Below are 24,513 nucleotides of genomic sequence, written 5' to 3' on the forward strand. Positions count from 1 at the left end.
GATGGTTTCAATACATTACCTAGCCACTCTGTGACACGTTAATCCCAGTTTTCCTTACCCAGTAATGCTTTCTTTTGAAACCAGTAATTTCAATATTCTATTGTATTCGGAAATACACTTCAGTGTAGGATGCTGACGGCCTGACAGAAGGTTTTTCTTGTTGGCCTTGTGGCTTCTTTCCCCTCTAGCGAAACCTGCGGTGGCTGCATCAACGGGCCCAGGCAGAGGAACAACTGAGGACGGAGCAGGACCGGGCAGCATTTCATTCTGCTGGGCACAGGGTCACTGCCGGTTGGAACTGACTTGGTGGCTCTGAACAAGCACAGAAGCAACAGAGAAGCCTGGACTTCTTTTAGTCTTGAATCGAAAAAGTAGTCAGCGGAGGGTCATCTGGTTTGCTTTGAAAATTCCACCTCAACCACTGCGTCCCTTGGCTTGTTTGGATGTGTTTCACTCTCTCGGATGACGAGAGGCAGAATGCCATCTGTTGGTCCTCTTTCCGTACATACGACCTGCCCTTCACCTGTCGATAGAACGATCTTATATTTAAAGAGGGTGTTTAACTTGCAATTTTCATAAACGCCTCATTTATTTTCTCCCCAAATCAAAGCTTGAGGAGCAGCAGGGAGTAAAACAGGGCATAATACAGAATCGTCATTAAAGTGATTTTATATATTGAGAAAATGATATAAAAATGGAGCAAATAACTTCTCTAAAGCCATATAGCTGCGTAGTGATTGCTGAAAGAGACGGCTATGCCCGATCATCCAGTCTTCTCTTCTTCTTGGTGAGAACTCTTGTTTTATTTGGCAGGGCACTATTTACGGTGTGAAAATGGACTTTGTCACTCTCTCTGCCTGGGTAACAGTGTTCTGGAAACTGAGACAAGCCGAGGGCTGCGAAAGATTTCTGGGAAAGGTTTTGCTACAGGTGCCACACCTGCCCTGGCGCCATCTTCTTTTTGTCCGGAACACGGGTGTGATGGTCTGGACACCCTGACCCCAGACTAGAGGTTGCCCACTCCGGGACTGCTTTCTCCATGAGAAGAATGCTTTATCGATGTAGGTGCCTGCAGTCAGGGTTCTATTCTCACAGACAAATGCCAATACTCACTGATCCAACGCTAGAGCAAGACTTTGACCTGGACTTCAGCTCTCTTGTGGGTCCATCCTATGTTCTCTGTCCTTTTTCCTAGCACCTGCGACTTAAAATACTGCAAATCAAGTCCTCGGGCATGGAAGTAAGGGTGAGGCACACCTTGGTTTTGAATGGGCAGCTGCACAGCCCTCAGCAAAATTGCAAAGTAGTCAAAGGCAGTGTTTGAAATATCTCACCAATCTCTTTCGCTCTCTTTTTGAAATAAGTTTTTCTGCCTCTGGACACTCAATGCCTCTTTTAATCTCCCACTCAGCTCCTATCAAAGCCTGGAATTCTGGAAGTGCTCGAAGCGTACAGGACGAGAAGAGACAGGTAGGATGATTGTCAGTGCTGTCGCCCATGGCCTGTGAAGATCCTTTAGGAGGGTGTTCACATTTTGCAAGAGGGACTTGTAGATCCAGCTGACCTCTGGGACTGGAAAGCCTTTGAGTCATTGGTGAGTAAAGGGTCTAAACCCGGCCCATCAAACGTCTCCACTGCAGTGTCCCAGACAGCACGCGACCACTCAGCTTAAGGCAAGAATGTGGTGCTCCTGGCTAATAGCCGCTGAATCTTAGAAGCATGCAGCTGGTGTCGTGGTTATGCATTGGGCTGCTAACCCACCGTCTACAGTGACCCCGGAAAGAAAGTTGCGGCTTTCCATTCCTGTACAGAGTTATAGTCTGAGAAATTCACAGAAGCCGTTCTGCTCCATACAGTATAATCACTATGAGGCAAAGTCAGCCAGATAGCAGCCAGGTGTTTTGTTTGAGAGGAACAGGGGATACAAGGAGTGTGATTTTGATAATTACTAGCAATTTAAAAACATGCTTAGTGGCGATTTCAACTATGCAATACACATTGACTAAATAAAAGTTTTTTTCCCTCCCTGTTTTTAATCTGTATTAAGCATGCTATAAATGCTCTAGTAAATATTTTTCCTTGTGCCTTTTCGTATCAGTTCCATCATGCTATGTGAAAACAACCTATCTCCTCTTACAGATCACTCAGTAATAGTAGTCATTATATCGCACACAGGCCTGTAGCCATTCTGTTGTGCTTATGAAGTGAAGGGAAAAAATGTACTCCACTAAAAGGCTTGGTTTCTAGCCATAAATCTATGACTCACTGGCTATGTGATCTTGGACATGGCAATGACCATTCCTGTGCTTCAGTTGTCTCAGCTGAAAGGGGGTAAGGTAAGTGTCTACATGATGAAGGTTCTTTTCTAGTTCCAAGAGTCTATCAGTTAAGCCTATATTTAGACATGTGTCACTCATCTTTGCAATGACCTCTCGGGGCTGAGAGTAACACTATTTTCATGTTGCAGAGGAGGAAACGAAAAAACTTTTTTTTAAATCCCATGATTTGTCTACTATTGCACGATTGATAAGTAGCAGCCTGAGGACTTAAACCCAGGTTGTTTAAAAAAAAGTTTATGGGGGGAAAATGGAGTTGTAAGATAATGGAATTTTCCTTGAGTTTTTAAAGCCACCTCAATATTTGCCTTTTATTTCTGCAGAGAAAGCTCAGCAAGAGGCCCTTCTACAAAGAGAAGAAAGGGGCTGTGGAAAGCGTGTGATTTGGAGGCTCATCCATAAATTCAAGAAAGAGGCTCCCTTAAGACACTAAATGATAATTTACGGGTATAAGAAACTCAAATCACATTCACCATTTCCATGTTGCACACTATTATTTGTTATTCCCAGAGTATCAAATATGCTTTGGATCTTAAGGTTCTTAAAATTTTATCTAGGATAGAGGATCATGTCATACAGAACCTTAAAGAACAGGAAAAAGTTTCCCTGAAATCAGACATGTAATCTGGGGACTGCTTGGTCTAAAGATCATTTTTGCCTCCTCTTTAGGCAGAGTAATAATATTCATTTGATGGATTCTGTAATATATACACCACTTTGTGCTGATCTAGGTGGGCTCTTTATATTTTGAGGGATAATGCAAACTGTAACGAGATGAATGTAAATAGGAAGGAGTTCTGTGTTAGTATTCTAATAAGATGAATGCAAATAGGTAGAAGGAGTTCTGTGTTAGTATTCTTGACTCAACATAACCTAACTATCACAGCGCGTAAGAGTTTCATTGCTCTAAAACAGAGGAGAGTAGCTATGGACACAGGCCATCACAATGATTTGCTTTGTCGACTGGGCCATAGTTGACCTTTTATAAAAAACAAAGCAAAAAACAATTCTCTGGAGAACATGACAAAAGTTAGAACCCTGAGCTATCAGCCAAACAATCCTAGCTTTGCTTCTTTATTTCTTTCACCGGCTCACTCAGTGACCACATGACTATCATTTGATCTTTGCTAAATTCTTAGATACTCGAATTCAGGAACATTTCCTCATTTTTGTCTCTCCTACTTAATGTATGCACAGCTGTGCTTGGAAAATAGCATGAAATGAACTAGAGGGAAATGGAAAGAAATCTGTCTAATGGTGTGATGTGAGCCTTAGCAGCCTGAGTGTGAGACACAATTAGTATTTTCCTTCATAAGGGGATTTTCATTTTATTTCACCATTTGTAAACAGGTCAAACATAATCTTCAGTGTCCTCAACAGAGCCATCTAATTTACCTTTTACCACGTTTCTTCCTCATCTGGTGAGGAACCCTCTGAGTGTTTCTGAGGGGAAAAGGCATGGCAAAAAAGAAAGCTTTTGTCTTCTCGTCATCTCTATTGCCACCCTAAACTTGACTTTGCTGTTTCATAAAAACTGAATCCAGAATTACTTAAAGAATCATTGCCATAAACGTTAAACACAAGCGGGACTCAGCATTATGTAGGAAGGGGAGAGTCCCACAGAGCCTCTGTCATCCCTTCATTTGTTCAACAGTCTGTGAGGCTGGACCGAATGCTGATTTCTGAGGGGAAAGACAGTGGAGATGCGGTATCTGTACTTAAGGAAATGCCCAGAGATCGATGGTGGGAACAAAATGTCGTGTCGATTTGAAGATACATGAAAGTGTAGGCATGGCACTGACCTGTCAATCAGTTCACAACCTGATAGTGCCTCGTTGTGGGCGTGGCCTTCTCATAAAGTGGGCCCTGGGAACCTCCCCTCTCTGCCGTCAGCTTCCTGCTGGATGACCTCGATTCCTGCCATGTGTCCAGCACCACTGGGTCCACATAACTCTGCACCCACCGATCTGTGATCTTCCTGCATTCTGCATCATTGCATGTGGCTACCTGAGTCTGAAGAGGGGCTTACGGACTTGAGTTGGACTGGGCTGGCATGTTTTCTTGATCTATAATTACATCTTGACATCAAGCTCTTTTTTTTTTACACAGTCCTGGATTCATTTCTCTAGTCAAACAGCCTAACACAAGCACAGAGGAATTGATTTACAAATTATTACCTACAGTCTGGCGTGGGAAGATAAAAGAGTGAAATGCTAGTTAACCTTGGTGGGAAGGGGAAGAAAGGGAAAAGGTCATTTTAAAGATGCTTTTTAAGTTTTATAGCAAGGGATTTCTTAAAAAGAAGTATGTACTCAAACTGAATTGCACACCAGGCAGGGTGACAGTTCGTATAGCAAAGCCTTTAAAAACATCAGTTCGGGAGTTGAACAGATGAAAATATAAATCCATTTCCATCTACAGGTGTGACGTTGGGGAAATTGGCTGATCTCTCAAAAATCCATTTTTCAATAATTGAGTGGAGATTACATGTACTTTATGTAGTTGTATGAAGATTAAATCAGAGAATGTATTTAAGCATCGAATCCAGTGCTTAGCACAGGCAAGTTGCCAATGGCTCAATAAATATTGGTTAGTGTTAAGACTGTTGTGTACTTTTCCTCATTTACAATCCAGGGGATACTCACTCACGACCATCGATTAGATTCCAACTCATAGCAATCCTGCTGGACAGAGCAGATACTGGACCGAGGTGAACTGCCCCTTTGGGTTTCCAAGGCTATAAATCTCTACAGGAGCATTTTGCCTTATCTTCTTCCTATGGAGGGCCTGGTGGGTCTGTACTGCGGCCCTCACGGCAAGCAGCCCAATGCATCACCTACTGTGCTACCTGGGCCCAAATCTAGTGGACAGGCATAGTGAACGTCACCTCTAGGTGCAGAAGGTAGAGAGAGCAAGGAGGTGCTCAGGAACATAGGGTGCATCGCATGAAAGGGTGCGTGTGCCAGATGAAGCACTTTGGCCTTTATGCGCAAGGCAATGGGGACTCTCTGGTGCTTAACCATTATGTTTAGGAAGGGTCATTAAGACGGCAGAGTCGACATTGGGTGAGAGGGGAGGGAGAAAAGTGAAAGGCTGGGAGGCCAGTTAGGAATTCCTTAGAGTAAATGGCTCCGTGTGATAGTAAGCATTGGACATTTCTCTTTAGCCTGTCTTGACAAAATGTTTAGCTCTCCTTCCAAATGCTTAATAAAGCCAACCAGTAACGATCATCTTCCTACTGCTTTTCTTGGTTATTAAGTGACACAAGGCCTTAAACACCTCTGAAAAGGCAGCAAGTAGGTGTCCACCTGGAATGGATAATTATTAATAATACTGATGTGTATGCTTACTTTTTGGCCGCAGGAGTAAAGCACTTGGGTAGTTTGATGGTTACTATCATCTTCATTTATTACATTGATTGACAACATTGATTTATGAATAGTAAATCATAAATAACAGTAGTTCATATAAAATTCAAATCGGGGACATCTTACTTCACCATGGATTTAGCACCACATTAACTAATGAATATCTACCAGAGCAGATGTTAAACTGGAGGAGATCTCCAGGATACACCTATGTGACCTGTATATGTTTTAAAATGTGTGTATTAAAATAGATCAGTGAGTTTAAAACTGCATGTCAGTAAGTTTAAATGTAATATTCCTTATTTCTAAAGATGAATGATGGTTGAATTGTAAAGACATTAATAATAGAAAGTAATAATAATAAAAATTAGAGAGAGAGAGAAGTATTCAAGTATTGTCATGATTCACTTATGAAGGATTGTGAACATGGAACCTGTCATAAGTTAGGAACTATTTGTATATGAAAAAATGATTTTCACTTATACCAGTATCATTTAATGATGATTTCACCATAAACAGTATTCTCTATTATTTGATAGCGATGCTTCATAGTAAATGTATACTTTGAGAGCAAGAAAAGTTTAAAGGAGTTTAAAGCATGTTAAAAGTTACTGTGGTACTTATATAATTGTCAATTTAAGGATTAACCACGTAGGTATGGAGTTTAGCCTGTCAATCAGGTCATAGCCACTGAGGCTTCTGTGTGGGCATAGCCTTCTCCTAAGGATTCTTAGAATTCCGGTATTTCCTCCTTGGAGACTCTGCACACACCCTGGGAGAAAAAGCAGCTGACAAGACACATGGGCCCACCCTGATGCAGCCCTGGGTGCTGGAGAAGCCATTCAGAGACCCCTGTCAGCGCTGAGATGTTTCCAATACCACTGGATCTAAAGACTTTCTACCCACTGGCATGTGAATTTCTACATTCAGCGTCATTGCACGTGTTTCATGAGTCTGAAGAGGACTTTATAGATTGGTATCGGACATATGGGCTAATATCGGACTTATGGACTTGATCTATACTGGGGTGGGATTTTTTTCTCAATGTTCAATTTCTCTTGTATATAAATCTTTTGTATACACACATGTGTCCATGGATTTGTTTCTCTAGTCTACCCAGACTAACAGTTACTCTACTTTCTAAAGCACATGAAGCTAAATCATTCAGCTATCTCATTAACGTAAATACTACGTGAGAAAGTATGTTTGTTTTAACACATCATTGTTTCTATTTTGAATGTTTTCCTTTTTGCTCCAATTTTGCTTTGTATGATATGCTTTATAAGACCTCCTCTGATTTCAAATGTTTGCATAGACATCTATTTCCTTTGGAATATGTGATACTGTTGGTATGAGAGGTAAATAACCAGAGAAAATAGTCAAGGCATAGAAGAGAAACAGGGTCTTAGCATTTTACATATTTTCAGGACATGTAATTTTAAAATATCACAAGGAAGGTTGTGTTATAGATTTTTTAAATGACTATTAAGCACATTAAAAAACGGATGGTTTTTAAAATATTAATCATCATGAATATTTAAAAACCGACTTGAAATACCTGCATAATGAAAATTAGAAATTATAATGCCCCACAAATGATGAAAATTTAAATTTATTTAATAAGTTTGAAATTGAGATAAAATAATACAACTCTAGCAAGTGTTAAACATAAGATCTCTTCCTCAAGTGTAAGTATTATTGGGTTTGTGATTGTTGTTTTGTGAGACTTGTATACATATAAACTGTTAAATCAGGAAATCAGCTCTAAGACTTAGGAAATGAAGTGAAGACCAAATTTTTATCTCAAATTTAATAAGTGTGTAAACCTTAAAAACAAAAACAACTTTGCTCTAGTTCCTAAATGCTTCCTCCCCACCTCCCACTGTCATGATCTGAATCCTACCTTGAGACCGGAGGATGTACACTGGTACAGATGGGAACTGGAAACACAGGGAATCCAGGGCAGATGATCCCCTCAGGACCAGTGGTGTGAGTGGCCATACTGGGAGGGTGTAGGGAGGGTGGGTTGGAAAGGGGAACCTATTTCAAGGATCTACATGTGACCTCTTCCCTGGGGGACATACAACAGAAAAGTGGAGGAAGGGAGATGTGGGACAGAGCAAGATATGACAAAATAATAATTTATAAATTATCAAGGGTTCATGAGGGACGGTGAGTGGGGAGGGAGGAGCAAAAATGAGGACCTGATGCCAGGGGCTTAAGTGAAGAGCAAATGTTTTGAGAATGATGAGGGCAATGAATGTACAAATATGCTTTACACAACTGATGTATGTATGGATTGTGATAAGAATTGTATGAGCCCCTAATAAAATGATTTATAAAAAAGAAAACCACAAAAAAAAGAGAGAAAGAAAATGATATATGGGCAACCACGGAGTACAAATAAGGTTCTTCCCTGTGATTTACAGCTCATTTTGTAGATAAGTTGGAATAGAGTATTTGGTTCTTCTCTAGCCTTCAAGGGTGGGAAAAAAAAAGTCCCATGTCTTTTTAATGATTTAAAATCTGCACAAACAGTAAGTAAATGGGATTGTGATGAAGAATTTGTTTCCAGTAGGAGCTGGTTCAATTGTTTCAAAGCCAGGGAAAACTTACATAAGAGGAAAGGGCAAGTAGGAATTGCCCTTGAGCCAACATTTGTAACCTCTGGATTTACTACATGCGTCTGTAAGTGAGCTAGACAATAACCAATAACAATCCGTTTGAGAAGGTGTTACAAAAGGCAAAAGTAAGTAAATCAATTGAAGATTTTTAATAGCACTGAATAAAAAAGGGAAAGGCACCAAACTTGAAGCAAAGCTAATTCTTACAGGCTGTGACATTTGTAGAAATACAACTCAAAATATAAAAAACAATGCAGTGCAAGACACAGAACGTCTTGCTTTAAAAAAAATGAATTCCAAGAAATTTCTTAATTTTATCATATAAAAAAGGTGCAAAGCATGTTCTTAATTAATAGACTGAGACAGTAATTAGCATATCTCTACAGAATTTAATTTTTTATTAATTTAAAAAGGAAGAGACGCTGAGTAGCTATAAACTGAAATATTTTCCCTCCCTAAGACTCCTTTCTAATGTGTTCACTTTGTTCTTTCAGTTATTTTAAGTGTTCTTTTTATTCTTTCAAAGTGCATGTTGAAAAACGCATGCACTGAGGAAACTTGGAACAAAGCAACACTATACTTGACAGGAAATGTAGATTTTTGTTTTAAATTCCGAAAGTGATGAGTGGAGTGGTATTTGGAAAGATATGAAATTAAAAGAACAATTTCCAGCATGTGGAAGAGAAAAATGTTTAAATGAACTATAACTAGGATTACAAAGGTGAACAGATGCTGATGTATAAATACTAGAATAATTAAGTGCATATCATTTTATGCTGAAGTAAATATATGAACCATTAAACTGCAAGGTTGGCAGTTCAAATCTCATAGCTGTTCTAGAGGAGAAAGATAAGGCTGTCTGACCGTGTAGCGATTCATAGCCCTGGAAACCCAAAGGGGCGGTTCCAGTCCGTTCTGTAGGGTTGCGATGAGCTGGAAGTGACTTGAGGGTGGTGGGTGTGGGTTTTCGGTTGAGTGTGAAGATCAGAAGAAAAATGATGTCGCTTAATTTCCTGAATCTTTAAGAAGTCATGTGATATCATTTCAACAAGATCAGTGAACATTACTAGTCAGAGTGCACAAGTAACAGTGAAAAAAGTGACCGAGCTAGAAGACATAAATTATTACCGTCATTAATTTTGTCATAGTTCTTTTAAAAATATTTTTCAATCATTTTGTTGGGGGCTCATACAACTCTTATCTCAATCTATATATACATCCATGTATCAAGCACATTTTGTACATTTGTTGCCATCATCATTTGCTCTCCAACCAAGCCCCTGGCATCAGGACCTCTTTTTATCCCCTCCCTCCCCACTCCCCCTTCCCTCATGAACCCTTGATAATTTATAAATTATTATTTTGTCATATCTTGCTCTGTCCCGTGTCTCCCTTCCCCCACTTTTCTGTTGTCTGTCCCCCAGGGAAGAGGTCACATGTAAATCCTTGAAATAGGTTCCCCTTTCCAACCCACCCTCCCGATGCCCTCCCAGTATGGCCACTCACACCACTGGTCCTGAAGGGGATCATCTTCCCTGGATTCCCTGTGTTTCCAGTTCCCATCTGTACCTGTGTACATCCTGTGGTCTAGTCAGTTTGTCACAGTTCTTAATAGGGATTAATCTGTTCTGTTTGCCTCAAATTATTATTCATGAGTGAATTGACATAAAATAAAATCTGACCGTGAATTTCTAAAGTGTCATAAAGAACACATCTAGCGGATTCAGAGTAGAATCCATTTAACAGCTAAAGAGTCTTGTTCTACCTAAATGTTGTGTGAGAGCATCGGTTCTCAACCTGTGGGTGGTGACCCCTTTGGGAGTCGAACGACCCTTTCACAAGGGTCACCCGATTCATACCAGTAGCAAAATGACAGTGATGAAGTAGCAGTGAAAGTAGTTTTGTGGTTGGGGGTCACCAGCACATGAGGAACTGTATCAAGGGTCACGGCAGGAGGAGGGTGGAGCACCGCTGTGCTAGAGCAAGCTGTTAGCTGCTCTTGTACTCCTTTCACGTCCAGCCATATTAGCAAGCTTTCCGTTGTTTCAACAAATTAAACACCTTTCCACTTCCAGAACTTTATGCCTATTTTCTCTTTACCTGGTTAATGAGTCTCACAGATCCTTGTACGGCTTGCTTCTTGTCATCATGTGGGTTTTTGCAGTAATATATTCTTAGAGATGACCCACCATCATCTGGCTAATTATGCCACCACAGTCACAGTCAAATTTCATCTAGTTTCTCTATCATGTTCTTTTTAAAACATCTTTATGGACATATAGTTCATATCACATGATATTCAGCGGTTTAAGGATATTAAAGAGAATTGTGCATTTATCCCTACAATCCAATTTAGAATGTTTTCTTTATTCTTTATTCTTGTATCCCTATTAGAGTCTCATTTTCCTCCAGTCTCCCAGTCATAATCCGAAGAAGCTACTAATCTAGGTTCTGTTCTCTACAGATTTACCTATCCTGAATTTCTCATAAATAAAATCATACAAAATAACAAAATAAAACCTGACAGTAGCCTAAAACACACGCACAAACCTCAATCCCAGAGATAGCGGAAAGTAATAAAAACTAGAACAAGGTAAAAATGGATGAAAGGGAAAACAAATGGTAAGATGTCAAAATGTAGTTATTTCCAGCTGTCGTGAAGGAGCGCTGGTGACACAGTGAGTTAGACTGGGCTGTTCAAGGTCAACAGTTCAGCACCATCAGCCGCAGGAGAACTGTGAGACTTTCTGCCCCCGTGAAGATTGACAGTGCAGGGAACCTAGAGAGATAGTTCCTCTCGGTCTTGTAAAGTTGACACGAACCTTGATGGACTCAATGGCAGTGAGCTTGGGTTTGATGTCTGCAACAATTCACTTTTCAATGCATCCCAAGCCTAGTTACATTCTTGGTCAAGAAAATTCAACGGAGGCATAATCCAAGCGGGAACTCTGTTAATAACTTTTGGGCGTTCACTATCATCCATAGCCGCCTGTAGACAGAGTGCTCAGAATTTAAATTCTAATACAGTCTCCGCCTCTGATCTTGGATTTTGTTCATAATCTCTTGGTCACACTGGTTGGTGTGCTTCTTGTTACCTGAAGTTCTTATTCCTTTTTACTTGTTTATTGACTGACTGACTACCATGTGAGGTCACTGTGTCCTCTTGGCCTGAATGACCAAGCAGTCTTTTCATCAAGTTTTACAAAAGTGCCAATGAATAACCTTGCCAAAGGAGAGAAATTATAAGAAGAAAACTCAAATTTCCAGATCAAGGAAAGATAAGGAAATGCACCTGAGAAAGCACGTTAAATCGACTTAGAATAAGTCACTTTGTGGGTGTGTATTTTACATTTGCTATTGACTATGTCAGCAAACATAACAATTTAGAAAATACAATTTCTTGATCTTGTTTGTCAGTATTCTGAAACCTCAATCTCAAGAAAGAATCAAGTGACACAGCCTGGAAGACATGTTATTGAACATTTTCTACATCATGCAAGATAATTAATCTATCTGTTTTTCAAGGCAAATTCCACCTTATGTATCCTTCAGATAAATAATTTGAGGGTAACTTTTAGTAAATATGAAATATACTTTAAAAATCCTCTGCCTTCCATAGTCTCATCCCCCAAAACAAAATTGTAAAGTTAATTAGATTTATCTTTTGTCATTCTTCCATCCGTTCTTTCAGAAACTGCTTCGTTCATTTTTATACCTTTAATCCTACCCACCCATGATTTCGTAACTGCCCCACAATTCACTCTCCATGGCCCTGCATTCAACTGTCTGCTGATGTCTTGCTGGTGTTTCTCCTAAATTCTGATTGGGAATTGTACTTAGCCCTACACTGATACAAAAAGCTAGTCATTGGGAGGACAGCGAATGACCAGGCAGTGCTACCTGCTTTTGCCCATGGAGTCCCTATGAGTCAGAACCAACTCTAGAGGATCTAAAGACAACTTTGCCGAAGTTGCAAAGTAACTGAGAGTAAAGCTGATATTCCAGTATGTCTACTCTCCGGTAAGTGTGCTTTGTGAGTGTGCTTTGGTGATACAAAAATACACTGTTAAAAGTGCTTGTGCTATTTAAAAATGAAAACCTCACTATAATTTACAGATTGATTTGTCTGTGTTTTTTTAAACAAGCACACGCATATATAATTATTCAATCTGTCTCTTGAATAGAAAGATAAAAGACAGGACAAGAACTGAGAAATCAAAGTAACTTCCTTCATTTTTCAATGCCACGGAGGTGCAGTGGGCCGTGGCTTTGCTAATTCAATAAAGAACCAGCTCTCAGGACCTGGCCTGTACCCAGTATTGGAACTCACAGTAGTTAGGCCTGTGCTGTCTTGAAACATCTCCAGAGACAGTTTTCAAGGTTCTCCTTTTATTTCAATCACCATTTTCAAGGATGACTAGCGATGTCAATTTTCCTCTCTGTTGTTCTTGTGAGTTAGCTGTTGTCGCGCCTTCTCTAACCTGTACAACAGAGCAGAATGCTGCCCAGTCGTGTCCCTCCTCACACAGGCTTGTGACCCGGGCTGCTGTGATTCATAGGGGTGTCACTGACTGGTGTCTGAAAGTAGGCACGTTGCCAGGCCTTTCTTCCCAGTCATCTTGGTCTGGAGGTTCCTATTTAGCATGACCGACACACAGAAGCCTCCACTGACAGACAGGTGCTGACTGGCTGCCTGTGAGGAACACTGGGACGAACCCGGGTCTCCAGCATGAACGGCAGAAATTCTTCCACTGAGCCACCTTGCTTCTCTTGTCTCTGCCCAACTGTCTAGCCGCACCCAAGCCTAAGAGCGGTTTGTTGAACGCTGATCCTTCCAAATGCACAGTTAGATAGTGCCTCGTGGTTTCCAAAGTGCTTTCACATGCACTGCATAGTCAGCATTTAGACTACCTTAATTTTACCATAGGATCCTACCAACCCTGTGGCACAGAGATCATTCATGTCACTCCTGTCCTCCAGATGCAGGATTCACAGGCCTGGAAATAACGATCAGAGCACAACGTGCACGTTTTACAGAGCAGAAAACAGTCTTTACTGTAACATATTTATCTTCTTTCCATTTTATTACAGGTGAATGTTTCTCATCAAATCACAATGGCCGGTGAGGTATTCAACCAAGACAGTTGGTAGTCAAACAGGTAGAACCACCATGCTTGGGGGATGGGATGAGGGCATGTTAGAGAAGTCAGCTAGCCAATCTAAGACACCATTCATCCTAAAATGGACTAGCGACAAAACCAGAAAAAGGTCACCGAAACTCTGCCAAGCAAATCACAATGTGCCATTTATCATACAAAGTTTTCAGGTTTCCCGGTGCCAAGATTGGGGAGCAACAAAAACAAACTGGTGTACCCTCAAATTGAGGGAGCTCAGTATCCATGACTGCAGAGGGGAGGCAAAGTCTCAAAATCAGTCTCATATATGCTTACTAGACAATCAATAAGCCTTTATTAAGTGCCTGTGGATGAGTACAAAGAGGCAAAATCTAGATGAAGAGACTTAAGTGCTGCCTATGAAATATTAATTGCTATCCTTCAAGTTCACAACAATGACCCCAATGAAGAAACGAGATCCACTCAGGCAAAGAGATGTCTGAGCGTGGAAGTGCCAAGAGGACATGATGGCGGAAGGGGGAGGGAGGAGGAGAGAAGGCATTGCTGTGGGTGGGGGACGAGGTGGGGGGGAGGCTAGACGACGGAGTTTAACCAGGAGTTTCATGTGAATTTAAATACCTCCTAAGTCCTTTCCGCACCAAATTTCACAATCCTAAAATATAATTGTGATCCTGTTTCTGAAATACGTTAAATCATTTAAAAAACATCAAATCAGTTTTTTAAAAAGGACTTTCTATAATTGTGTATGGTTTTATATCTAACACTGCATTTTTTTTCTCCTAGTGTTTGAAAAAAATTATAATAATTGAAGGCTACATGATTTTAGTACCTCTGAAATTTGATCTTAACGCAATGGATTACATTAGTATTGCGTGGACATTACATTTGGCTAAAAGAGGGTATCACAGATGAACACAAATTTTAGAATTTTTAGAGTTAAAAAATCGGTTGAGCTGAAACAAATAATTCAATTGTTCTTACTTGGGGACTTTGCATCTATTCTGATTGTCATTCTAGTATCTGTGTGCCAAAATGGAAGAAAGAAAAGATCATTTATTTCTAATTAAAAACACTTCTGTTTATGCAATGGGAATTTGATAAATAAATTGTCCTATACTGGGAAATGATTGCTTTTAAATTACCCAAATAGAAGAGAAAGATACTCAAGCTTTTAGTAATCCATTATGCTCATAAATGTATTACTAAGTTAAGAGAGATACTATCCTGCAGCGTCATCATGCTTGACTAAGTGCTAAGTTATATTATGCATTCTGAGGTTGTCACACAGTTGCTTATGACTGAGGGAAGACTAACCTGGCAATGGTAATTACCTCGTTTAAAAGGCAAAACTATAAATAAATAATATTGCAGAGTAATTTCATTTTTGAAAGTCAATAATGAATTCCATCTGCTGCAAGCCATTAAGAATCAAAGAGGTTACTTACATGCCTCTGTTCTTTTTATAACTTCATTCCTTCCATTTAAAAGTACAGGTTGATCCATCAATAAAAATGTTATTTTGGCTTGTTTGACCAAAACTTTTTAAAGAAAAAAGAAACCCTCTTATCTCTCTCTCTCCTCATTTCTCTGGCATCTAGAAAATGTAACATATTGAAATGGAAGAGTCTTAATGAAATGTATTCCCAGTTCTTGAAATCTGGTGATAAAGGCATGAACATGTGACTTGATTCCTACCCTAGTTACGTACAGTTTTTCAGTTAAGAACAAGATAAGACTAGATAGAAATTTTATTGACAACTGGCTCCCTGTGAATTCATGGAAACAAACAAGCAAGCAAGTAAGCCAAATGCTCTCACTAGTGACTTGTGCCTAATGGCCACTGGCCACAAAATCACAATATTTAGCACACAATAGAATATTATGCATCCTTAAAAAATGATGACTCAGCCAAACACCTAAAGACATGGACAAAATCAGGGAGCATTATGCTCAGCAAAGTCAGTCCATCTCATAAAAGTAAGTATTTTATGGCACCATGATTATAAAGGGGGGGAATGGTTTTCACACAAAATGATCAAAGCCACTGGTGGGTGGGGGGACGTAAGACACAAGAAAGTGAGGAAGGAGGGTGGGTGGAGGGTGGAAGGTGGTGGTGGAAGGAGATACCATCACGGGTTTGAGGAGAGGGGCTGTGTAATGCACAGAGCACGCTTTCCTTTGTGTGTTCTCTGTAAACAAGAGAGGGGAATGGACATATAAATAAAAAATTAAAAAAAATAAACAAAATGGAAGAGTCACAGTCTTCAAAACCCTTCCAACTCTGCACCCGTTCGATCTAAACATTGCAGTGAGGGGCTATAAAGGTCAGGGGCGGGGGAGGAAACAGGACCCAGACGCAACATTAGTGTGTCGAAACCTATTTCAGGAGGCGGAGGCTTGCAGGGTCACAGCGGCCAGCAGCACCTGCAAGGTCTCCTTCATCCATTAGCTTTCGGATTGTGAAAGTTCATAGCTTCCCCACCTTCCCCATCAAACATCCTCTTTCTGCAAACAGATGCCGACAGCCACTCATCAGGATTAGGTACTGCACAATACTCCCCCCAGAGCCTGCCTGAGGACTCTCCGCCATGGCTTGTTTAAACGCTGAGCATATTCCACATACCTTTCCGTGGGCAGAGCATTTCCGAGGTCCTCCCTTCACACTCTGCTCGGCCAGCACTAGGCTGCTCTCAGGAAGGAGAGAGGGGAATTTTGGCTGGCGTGCTTCCCCTGGTAATATAACACTTCCTCTCTGGACTGTGCCCTCTCCTCTCCTCTGCCAGTCCCTGACCTCTGGTGGCAGCGCGGGAGACTCAAAGTTTCTGTTTCTGCACCTGGGAAACCCACCCCAGTCTCCGTGGGAGTGTGAACTTGCTCTTGGATCACTGCACTTTGGAAAGAGGGCCGATCTGCTCAGTGTAATATGTTACTAAGCTGACTCTCAAAAGTGTATCATGGAGGGAGATGACAGAACCCAATATTCACGTTCTGTGTGAATAATTAGCCTAGTGTTAATCAGTGGCAGGGCCACTTTCAACAAATTGCTACTCTGCAGTATTAATAGCGGCATCTACAGGCGATGGATTTGATAAACTGTGTTCCAATGAGGCTGATTTTGTTCTTTGCAAGTAATTTAAATGCTGTTATTTCATTTTCACCGAGCTCTGGTGGCTCTGCGGTTGGTTAAGCACTCAGCTGCTTCCCCAAATATTGACAGTTCAAACCCAGAAGCCGCTCCGTGAAAGAAAGATGAGGTAGTCTGCTTCCGTATGGACGACAGCCCAGGGAGCCCTTTGGGACAGAGCTGGTCTGTCCTACAGGGGCACTATGAGATGGAACTGACTTGATGGCTGAGAGTTTGGCCTTAGTTTAGTTCATTATCAACATCATAACAATATAGTACATGCTCCTTTGCACTGTAGTTATTTCTTTTTTTCCTTATTAGCTCAAGGGGAGAGTCCCTCATAAAACCATAGTGCTGAACACTTGACGACTGGGTGAAAAACAGTCATAATAACTCTAGCAATCTTACTGGCCTCCCTCTTAAAAAAATAAAAAACAAACTTTTTACTGTCAATTAGATGAAGGTTTACAGAGTAGATCATCAGTTTGACATTCAATAACCTAGCAAATCTCCCAGTACCTCTTGGCTACAGGCTAGAGAATCTCCAAACTCCAAACTCACTGCCATTCAATTGGTGCTGACTGACTGTTACCCTATAGGACAGAGTAGAACTGCGCTGTGAGTGTCTGAGAGGATAACTCTTTATGGGAGTAGAAAGCCTCACTATTCTTCTGAGGAGCAAACGGTGGTTTCAAACTGCTGACCTGTGGCTAGCAGCTCAACGTGTAACACACTGTGCCAGCAGGGCTACTGGAGACAGGTGTTAACTGGATGAAAGGGAAACAACATCCAACAAGAAGAAGAATAGCCTCTTCTTAATCCACACTCCCTCTTAATCCTATAGAAGCAAATGGCAGGGCTTAGAGCCTGGCTTTTTTGGACACCTGTTCATGTCTTGAATTCCAGCACAATGGAAAAGACTTTCATGGATGCTTCTCTCTTATTCTCTTCTGTCAACACATCGCCACGAGTTTCTGCAAAGGCAACTCACTTAGATACAGACCAATGATTTGGGGTCAGGGAGAGATTCCTGTGAGTACAAGCCTACTACGCGCAAAGCAGGGGGGCTTCGGGGACAGGTTAAAAGGACAGACGATTCCATGAGCAAGTGTGTGGCCATCACAGTTCATTATTCTGATGCTGTAAGTGATAGTGTAATTGATAGAGCTCATAGCCTTTGCTAAATTCTAGAAGTTTCGTAGTATGCTACGAAATGTGTCGAATAAGTATGAGACCAAGCTGCCATTTTTGTCTTGGGTGTGTTTTAATGAAGAAAATGGATAAATTTGTAATAAAATTCATTCCAAAACAAAAAAGGTACAATGGTGGTACTGTCAAGTACGTATTGTACTGCTAACTACAAGGTCAGTGGTTCAAACCCACTAGTTGGTAGAAGGCTAAAAGATGAGCTCGCCTGCTCCTGGAGAGATTTACAAAGTGTCACGGTTGCTCTGAGTCAAAACTGACTCAATGAGAGTGGGTTAATCTTCTCGATGAAGGGCTCTGGTGACTCAACAGTAAAGCCCTGCCCTGTCAGCAAAAGGCTGGCAGGTTTAACACACTCAGTGGCTCTGCATGAGACAGGCCTGGTGACCTGCTTCTGTGAAGATCCCTGTTGCCAGGGGCATGGAGTGGATTCCAACTCAGGAAACAACAGAGGTCACAGAACGAAACTCTGCCCAGTCCTGTGCCAGTCTCAGTTGCCATTCTATTTCACGAGTCCATTGTTGTACCTACTGTGTTAATCACCTCACTTCCTCTGCTCTCTAGTTCTCTACTTGACCAAGCAAACTGCCTATTAGTGGGCACTTGTCCGAAGTATGTGAGATCCCCCAGAAAATTCTATGGAGGAAGCTCTATCTGATCATATATGACGGCTTCTATGAGCTGAAAATCAACTGGACAGCACCCCAGAATAACAACCATCTTCTCTATGGAGCTACTTTTTGTAGCCACTGCTATTGGTACAGGTCATGGAGTGGGCCCCAACTCATGGTCACCACTGGACACTGGATGGCATGCTGTTCATTTCTGTGCCCTCTCATAATAGGTTGCAGATTGGACCATGGGAACTCACAACCTTTTCATTGGCTGATACTTACAAGTAGATCACCAGACCTTTCTTCGTAGTTAGTCTAAGTCTGGAAGCTCCAGTGAAACCTGTTCAGAGTCATAGAATGCCAATTTAATAGAAGAAAGTATTCATGCGTTGAGGGAGTGCTTGAGTAGAGGCCCAAGGTCCTTCCGCCACCTTAATACTAAACCTATAAATATAGACCACCATCTATTTCCCCATCCTCATATATATATATATATATATATATATATATATATATATATATATATATATTTGCATGTACATGTCTTTGTCTAGACCTCTATAAATGCCCTTTGCCTCCTAGCTCTTTCCTCTATTTCCCTCCTGTCCCACTATCATGCTCCGTCCCCACCTGGGTTACAGCTATACCTCTTCTTTATATAACCTTACCCTTGATCATTCCCTACCAGGCCTGCCACTCCCCCCTCACCACGAATTTGGATCCCATGTTGTTCCCTTGTCCCAGGGTTTATTAATACCACTTCTTTACCCCGCCACCTCTCCCTATTCCAAGTCCCCCCGGAACTGTCGGTCCCGTTGTTTTTCCTCCAGTTAGTTCATCCAGCCTGTCTTATTTAGACAGACCTGTGGAGATAATAACATGCACAAAAACAAGACAGAGGAAAACGAAGCAACAGTATACAACCAGACAACAAAACAGCAACAACAAACCACTGACAAAGAACAAAACAAAACACATCAAGAAAGAAAGCTTGTAGTTAGTTCAAGGATTGTTTATTGGACTTTAGGAGAGTTTTCCAGTCCAGTCTATTGGGGCAACCCACCCTGGCCCCAAAGTCCACTTTCAGCATTCCCTGGGGACCTTGCCTCTCCTTTCCCTTGCTGTTCCGCTACACTCCCCAGTGCTTTGCCTCGGTGTGGTGGGATCAGGTCAGGTGCAACTCGCAGACTTAAATTGGCATTCTATGATGCTCACCCTCCTGACACAATTGCTGAAGCCAAAGCGGGTGAACAAGTAAATGTGGTGAAGAAAGCTGATGGTGCCCAGCTATCAAAAGAGATAGTGTCTGGGGTCTTAAAGGCTTGAAGATAAACAAGCAGCCATTTAGCTCAGAAGCAACAAAGCCCACATGGAAGAACACACCAGCCTGTGTGATCACGTGGTCCCGAAGGGATCAGTTATCAGGCATCAAAGAACAAAAAATCATATCATTGGCTGCACACCTCCATGATACAATTGCCGAGGACAAACGGGTGCATAAGCAAATGTGGCGAAGCTATCAAGCTATCAAAAGAGATAGTGTCTGGGGTCTTAAAGGCTTGAAGATAAACAAGCAGCCATCTAGCTCAGAAGAAACAAACTCCACATGGAGGAAGCACACCAGCCTGCGCAATCATGAGGTGTCAATGGGATCTAGTATAAGGCATCATCAAAAAAAAAATCCTTACCATAGTGAATGAAGGGGGAAGTGCAGAGTGGAGACCCAAAGCCCATTTGTTGGCCACTGAAGATCCCCTCACAGAGGGGTCTAGGGGAGGAGATGAGTCAGTTAGGGTGCCACGTAGCACCAATGAAGAATACAGCTTTCCTCCAGTTCCTAAATGCTTCCTCCCCGACCCCCTCCACCCACTACCATGATCCAAATTTTACCTTGCAAGTCTGGATAGAGCAGAGGTTGTACACTGGTGCAGATAGGAGCTGGAGGCACAGGGAATCCAGGGTGGATGATCCCTTCAGGACCAGGGGTGTGAGGGGCGATACTGGGAGAGTAGAGGATGAGTGGGTTGGAAAGGGGGAACCGATTACAAGTATCTACATGTGACCTCCTCCCTGGGGAACAGACAACAGAAAAGGGGGTGAAGGGAGATGCCGGATAGGGCAAGATATGACAAAATAATAATTTATAAATTATCAAGGGCTCATGAGGGAGGGGGCAGTGGGGAGGGAGGGGAAAAAAGAGGATCTGATGCAAAGGGCTTAAGTGGAGAGCAAATGCTTTGAAAATGATGAGGGCAAAGAATGTACAGATGTGCTTTATACAATTGATGTATGTATATGTATGGATTATGATAAGAGTTGTATTAGCCCCTAATAAAAAATAAAAAACTAAGTGAAAGAGAAAAAAAAATGAAACCTGTTCAGCATCATAACAACCCACAAACTTCCATGGACAGATGTGGGATGGCCAAGCATGAGGTGTCCTGCAGGGAATCAAACCCAGATTCCCTAAGCGAAAGAAGAGATTTCTACCATGGAACCACCACTCCCTCGTGGCACCCACTCCCAACTCTGCATTTGGGTCCAGTAGTTAGCAGTCGTGGTAGTAGATACAAATCCTATAACTGCCTTTGAGAAAATTTATGCAAAGCTTCTAATAAAGGTCATGGTCCTTTACTACAAGTAGGTATTTTGCTTTATTGGTTTTTTTTATACTTACCTAATTTTTGGAGTTGTTTTGTGTTGTTGTTTTTAATAAGTGTTCTCCAGTGGATTTAGACCATAGGTATTAATTTCCATTCTTTTCCTTAATGACACAACTAGCTGATTCAAGTTCCCATGGAGTAGTAGAATCACGCGGTAGTAGACTCGTGGATTAGGCAAGTTGACACATATTTTTTGTCAACACAATTCAATCCAAGAGAGCCCCCTTATGGACATTTTACAAATGCTGAAAGGTATATATGTTTGTATTTTATCTGTTTTCTGAGTTTTCTTCTAGTAACATGAAGTCTTGCTAAAGATAAAAAGTCAAATGGAGGCCTCTGTGCAGTGGCGGCTGCTGCTGCTGCGTTGTTATCATATCATTCCGCCAGCTTTCAGTGATGCTCCCGGTAGCAGTGCCTCCGTACGCACCCTGCGCGTCCTTGACGGAGGGCTTCAATCACACTCACACGGCACCCTTACAACCAGCCTGGCGGAGGCGGATTATTGTCAAAGGCTCCATAGACGAGCCATGCATACAATACCTAGAATAGTTGACCTGCTGTTGTATATGGTGAGCAAAAAGAAGGAGCAGAAGATGTGTTTTTATCTGTGTTCACCTTGAAAAAATGAAGCAGAGCTGCAAACTCCTGCAGCAGGAGCAGCAGCAGTGGCAGGTGGACATCGGGGATGACTTGGCTTTTTTTTTGTTTGTTTGTTTAATATGTATGAGACCAAGCGTCCCTGGGCTGTTCCAATTAACTAGCCGACAGGGATAGATAAGAAACAACTTTACTTTGAGCACGACAAAATAGCACTTAACAGCTATATTGTAGTCTAAATCCTGCTGTGACTTGGCTTTTTTTAAAATTTAGCAAGACTTCATGTTACAAGAATAAAATCCACAAGACAAACAAAATACACGCATATCATTTTCAGCAGTTGCAAAATATATATAAACAGGGCTGTTTGTATTGAAGTTTGTTTCTAAAAATATATGCATCCACTTGGCTAGGCCATGATTCCCACTATTGTGTAGTTTGTTCTCCATTTTGCGATTGATGTGACTATTCTGCATTTGTGAAATACTGTAATCCTGGTCCCCATATGTAATGCATAGGGACGATGTGGTTCCTAACAAACTATGGAGAGCCTTGAGAAGAATGGGAATTCTAGCACACCTCAGTGTTCTCCTGTAGAACCTGGACATGGACCAAGAGTCCAGATGGATCACGTGACCAGAACTAGGAGCTACTGCCTGATTTACAATCAGGAAAAGTGCATGTCAGTGTTGTATCCTCTCACCATACTTTTTCAATCTATTGGCTGAGCTAATAATCGGAGAAGCAGGATTATAGGAAGACCAAGGCAGCACCCCGCTTGGAGGAAAACTTATGAACATCCTGGTAGGGGCAGATCACACAACTTAGCTTGCTGAATATGAGGCGAACTTGAAACACGTGCTCACGAGGATTAAGGATTGCAGCCTTCTGTGTGGATCACTCAGTGAACGGAAGACCAAACCCTCCCAACTGGGCCGAGAGGTGACACCATGATCAATGGACAAAAGGCTCAAGTTGTCAACAAGTTTGTCTTGCTTGGGTTCACAATCAAAGCTCATGGAACAATCAAGAGATCAAAAGATGAAATCTGCCACACAGATATTTTTAGAATATTGAAAAACAAGGATGTTACTTTGAGGATTAAGGTGTGCCCGACCCAACCAAGGGTATTTTCAATGACTTCATGCAAATGCAAAAGTTGGACTTCGAATAAGAACAAGAAGAAATGATATATTTGAATTATGGTGCAGGCTAAGAATACTGAAAATACCATAGACTGACAAAGAACACATCTCTCCGGGAAGGAGTATATAGGCAGAATGTTCCTTGTAAGTAAGAATGGTGACACTTCATTTCAAGTACTTTTGATATCGGTAGTGACCAGTGCCTGGCAAAGGACATCATGCTTGGTAAAATAGAGGGACAGCAAAAAAGGCCCTTGAGATTGACTGACACAGTGGCTTCTCCGATGCACTTGAACATAAGAACAATTCTGAAGATGGCCCAGAACCAGATCGTGTTTCCTTCTGTTGTACATACAGTGGCCATGAGACCAAATGGACTCTATGGAACCCTAACAACATGTGTTGAAGAACACAGTCAGGCTGAATTACGGGTATTTATAACATTTACCTGACTGAGAGGCCAAGGGCTAGATAGTAGGATGGCTCGAGGCATGGCTGAGAAGTGGTTTTCCTGACTGGAAGACCTGTATCTTGAGCATTTCTGATCTTGAATTGTGATCTGTTTACTTCCCTAAAAAGTTCCATAATTACAAGTATTGTCTGTCATCTCTGTGTGGCCATTGCATTTAATTTTGAATCCAGCAGAGAAATAGAGATCAGACAGTTGGTGTCAAACGGTTGTAAAGTTAGGAAGGGTGGACGCCCATCTGACCTCTGCATCAGAGGAATCAACTTAGGGCTAATGTGGATGGGGATTCTCTTCCTCCTCAGCCTCCTTTTGAGTCTAGAGTAGATCAGAGCATGGCTTTCAAGCCATTCTTACAGATGGTAACACTACCTATATGTGCATTATATTTGATTATAATAGAGGACTTAAAAAATACTCATATACTTCAGGAAGGGGAAGGGTTGCAGGGAGGAGACGAGCCAGTCAAGGTGCAGGGTAGCAATGATGAAGCATTCAACTTTCCTCTAGTTCTTAAATGCTTCCTCCCCAACTATCATGATCACAATTCTACCCTACAATCTGGCTAGACCAGAGGATATATACTGGTACAGATAGGAACTGCAAACACAGGGAATCCAGGACAGATGAGCCCTTCAGGACCAGTGGTGAGAGTGGCAATATCTGGAAGGTGGAGGGAAGGTGGGGTAGAAAGGGGAAACAGATTACAAGGATCTACATATAACCTCCTCCCTGGGGGATGGACAATAGAAAAGTAGGTGACGGGAGATATTGGGTAGTGTAAGATATGACAAAATAATCATTTATGAATTATGAAGGGTTCGTGAGGGAGGGGGAGTGGGAAGGGAAGGGGAAAATGAGGAGCTGATATTAAGGGCTCAAGTAGAAAGCAAATGTTTTGAGAATGATGATGGCAACAAATGTACAAATGTGCTTGACACAATGGATGAATGGATGGATTGTGATAAGAATTGTATGAGCTCGCAATAAATTGATTTAAGAAAAATATTCATACACACTCACCCTTATAAAACGCACGAACTGGTCCTATGACAGGCACCATTGCAAATTATCTTTTCTATCTATTTATCTCTTTCATCTATCTATCTATCTCTCTATCATCTATCAGCCTACCTATCTAACTTACAGACATCTATCTGCCACATCTATTTCCCAGTATCTTACCATTTGGGCTTTCTAATTTGCTTTCATTAGGAAGCTGATCAGAGGAA

General features: G+C 41.5%; 1 protein-coding gene and 1 non-coding gene across 4 annotated transcripts in view; both read right to left on the minus strand.

Annotated features, from left to right (window-relative positions):
* OXR1 (oxidation resistance 1) overlaps nt 1-24,513 on the minus strand; it is a 459,178-nt gene that overhangs the window by 106,573 nt on the left and 328,092 nt on the right. The window lies entirely within an intron of this gene.
* On the minus strand, nt 21,793-21,918 carry LOC142449577 (small nucleolar RNA SNORA63). Its single transcript, XR_012784715.1, has one exon. It is a non-coding gene; the product is annotated as a small nucleolar RNA SNORA63 (small nucleolar RNA).

Source organism: Tenrec ecaudatus, chromosome 5 (assembly GCF_050624435.1).
Source record: "Tenrec ecaudatus isolate mTenEca1 chromosome 5, mTenEca1.hap1, whole genome shotgun sequence".
Classification (NCBI taxonomy): domain Eukaryota; kingdom Metazoa; phylum Chordata; class Mammalia; order Afrosoricida; family Tenrecidae; genus Tenrec; species Tenrec ecaudatus.